This window comes from Trichechus manatus, unplaced genomic scaffold, assembly GCF_000243295.1.
Source record: "Trichechus manatus latirostris isolate Lorelei unplaced genomic scaffold, TriManLat1.0 scaffold00176, whole genome shotgun sequence".
In the NCBI taxonomy this organism is placed as follows: Eukaryota; Metazoa; Chordata; class Mammalia; order Sirenia; family Trichechidae; genus Trichechus; species Trichechus manatus.
Window position 1 is genome coordinate 3894262 of NW_004444112.1, and position 3416 is coordinate 3897677.

The window sequence follows — 3416 nt, forward strand, 5'->3', positions numbered from 1 at the left end:
TGGTCTCCTATTAAATGTCAATATACAATTAATCATTATTCACGTGTAAGTTTACATCTGTCTTTTATTTCACAAAAGAAACATTCCCATCAGCATACTGTCTTTGCATTATTTGATATATTTTGGTCTCTATCACTTCATGTTGTCTGATTCTGCTCTGTAATCCACTTACTGCCCAGTTTCTCTGCAATTCTGAGTCCTGTGCCCTGAGTCTGTTTTGCGAGGATGAGTGAGCTGCTTCGATAAGAAACACAGAAGAAAAAAACCACCAACAAGTCAGCAACTGCAGATCATGTTAATGACTTTCTTGTGATGTCTTCGGTGCATGGAAAGGAAAGAACATCGTGCAACATGTGTTGGGATAGGTATGGATCAGGTATGGCTTCTTTCTCTCTGACACCTAGTTTAAAAATATATCTTATATCTTAAATAAAAATATACCTTATATTTTCAAGAAAGACAAATAAGACATTTATTGTTGACTTTATTAGAACTCTTGAGACAGAAGTTCCAAGAAAAATGGTGTCACTTGATGATTTTCAAGGACCACGACTCTTGCATTCTTGCAGTCTCTCATCCTCAAGATTCTGACTCTCATCTCAGCTGGCTGCTTCATAAACACCTCACAGCTCCGGTAAGGGTAACGTGTCCTTACAAGAAAAGAATGCAAAGCAGGGAGAGAGAGGTGGGATAGAAAGACCCTGAATTTCATGCCTGTCTCTTTTATCAGAGAGAAGAGTCTTTCCTGGAATGTCTGTTAGATTGCCCCTTTATCTTGTGGGCAATTACTGAGTCCTGTACTCATCCCTTCTTCATTCATGGTAAAGAGAACTTGATTTTCTGGCTGTTTAATTAAGAGAAATCAGTATTCTTGCCATGATTGGGCCTAGACACATTGCTGCTAGAGGAAAAAGAAAGTATCTATGCGCTGTTGTTGTTAGTTGCCACTGAGTCAGTTCCAACTCGTGACGTCCCCGCGTGTGCAGAGTAGAAATGCTCCATAGGGTTCTCAAGGCTGTAACCTTTCAGAAGCAGATCTCCAGACCTGTCTTCTGAGTTGCCTTTCAGCGGGTTCGAACCACCATCCTTCGGCTTAGTGGTTGAGCACTTTACCACTTGCACCAACTAGGGACTTCTCCCAAACATTTAATTGACCATTATTACACAGACACTATTAGATGGGCTTTTCAAAGGTCAGGCATTAGTCAAGCACTTAACCTTTTGCACCACCCAGGGACTGTCTATGCTGTGCTAACAAGGAAACAGTAGATGACACTGTCTGAAAAACAACCTTGGCCTCCACAGAAGGAAAGCGGAGATAAGCAGCAGGTGTGAAGTTTGGAGAGTAAGTTTACCTGGAAATGTTCTGTAGAATGATGTTGTTGTTGTTAGGTGCTGTCGAGTCAGTTCTGATTCAGTGCAACAGAATGAAACACGCCTGGTCCTGTGCCATCCTCACAATTGTTGCTATGTTTGAGCCCATGCTTGCAGCCACTGTGTCATTCCATCTTGTTGAGAGTCTTCCTTTTATTCGCTGAACCTCTACTTTACCAAACATGATGGTTCTTCCTGATAACATGTCCAAAGTACGTGACCATTCTGGGTGTACCTCTTCCAATAGAGATTTGTTCATTCTTCTCGCAATCCATGTTACATTCAATATTCTTCACCAACATCAAAATTCAAACGCATCAATTCTTCTTTGGTCTTCCTTATTCATTGTTCAGGTTTCACATATATGTCTAATGATACTAACTCTGAAATCTTCAATCAGAGGTTGGTTTCTTAGGTGGCTATGACTCAACTTCTCTAGAGCTGAAACAATTATAAATTATATATTTTGTTTTCAAGATTTTTTTTTTAATTCCAGGTTTCTCAGTCTCTGAGGAAAATGTTAAATCTATGACCAGCAGCCCAGTGATTCCCAGCGACTTAGCATTTGGAATTGTCTTCCTCCTCCAGACTGGTACTGGGCTCCTGGGAAATTCCTTACTTTTATGTCTTCACTTGTCCTTGTTATTTGCTGGACACACACTAAAGCCCATCGATCTGATTCTCAGCCACCTGTGTTCAGCCAACACCTTGGTGCTTCTCTCTAAGGGGGTCCCTCATGCCATGACAGCTCTGGGGCTGAAATATTTCCTTGGTGATGTGGGCTATAAACTCCTCTTCTACCTTCACCGAGTGCCCCAAAGGGCCTCTATCTGCACCACCTGCCTCCTGACTGGCTTCCAGGCCATCATAGTCAGCTCCAGTACACCCAAGTGGACCCAGCTCAAAATGAGAGCCTCAGACCATATTGTCTCTTCTTGTTACACCTGCTGGCTCCTCAATCTTCTATTACATATTGTGAATCCTTTAAGGGTGGCTGGGCCAAACCAGGACAGGAACAACACCATGAGAAGTGATTTTGCATAATGACTTGTAACTTTCAGCATTCAGTTAGCGCATTACTTTATACCCTCCTGCTTGCTTCCATTGATTTTATGTTTCTGGGACTTATGGTCTGGGCCAGCAGCTTCATGGTGTTTATTTTGTACAAACATAAGCAGCGAGTCCAGTACATTCAGAACAAACACCTCTCCCAAAAACCTCTCCTGAGACGACAGCCACCCACACAATCCTGGTGCTGGTAAGCATCTTCGTCTCCTTTTGCTCCTTTTCTTCTATTTTGGCATTTTACATGGCATAGTTTGATAGTCAAAACCTCAACCTGTACAACATCACGACACTTGTGGTTGCGTGTTTTCCAACCTTTAGCTCTTTTGTGCTGATGAGCAGGCTCGTCCACATCTCCTAGCTCAGTTTTGCTTGGGGGATGAGTAAAATAAACTTCCCTAAACTATAGTTGGAGCCCTGGTGGTACAGTACAGCGGTTAAGAGTCTGGCTGCCAACCAAAAAGTCGGCAGTTCAAATCCACCAGCAGCTCCTTGGAAACCCTATGGGCAGTTCTACTCTGTCCTATAGGGTCGCTATGAGTTGGAATCGACTCGACGACAGTAGGTTTGGTTTGGTTTTTGTTTGTGCTATTGTATCCATGATGTAGCTATTTACAGCACAATTGAATTAAAGTGACTCTGAGAGTTTTAAAATATAATTCACATTACAGAGCCTTGTTTTTTCTTGAAAAATTAGATTTTATGTCTTTGATTATAACAGAAGACTGGGAGGTGGGGGGAAGAGAGAGACAGAGAGCCCTAAAGAGATTTCACAAATTCTTTGTAAAGTAATGTATTGTTCTCTGTGATTTTTAGAGTGTCACAAATTGTGAATGTTAGCTTCTTTCTCTTTTGAGGCTGAGCTTATCTACTTGCTGCTGTAGAACTCACTAACAGGCAATGTCAGGGGAAATTACACACCAAGGGGAGAACATATCAAGAAGGAGGTGGTTAGAGCCAAGGTGATGGTGCTTAAC

General features: G+C 42.0%; 1 pseudogene; it reads left to right on the forward strand.

Moving 5' to 3' along the window:
- The first annotated feature begins 292 nt into the window (after nucleotides 1-292).
- LOC111822417 (vomeronasal type-1 receptor 4-like) lies at nucleotides 293-2848 on the forward strand (annotated as a pseudogene).
- The last annotated feature ends 568 nt before the right edge of the window (nucleotides 2849-3416 follow it).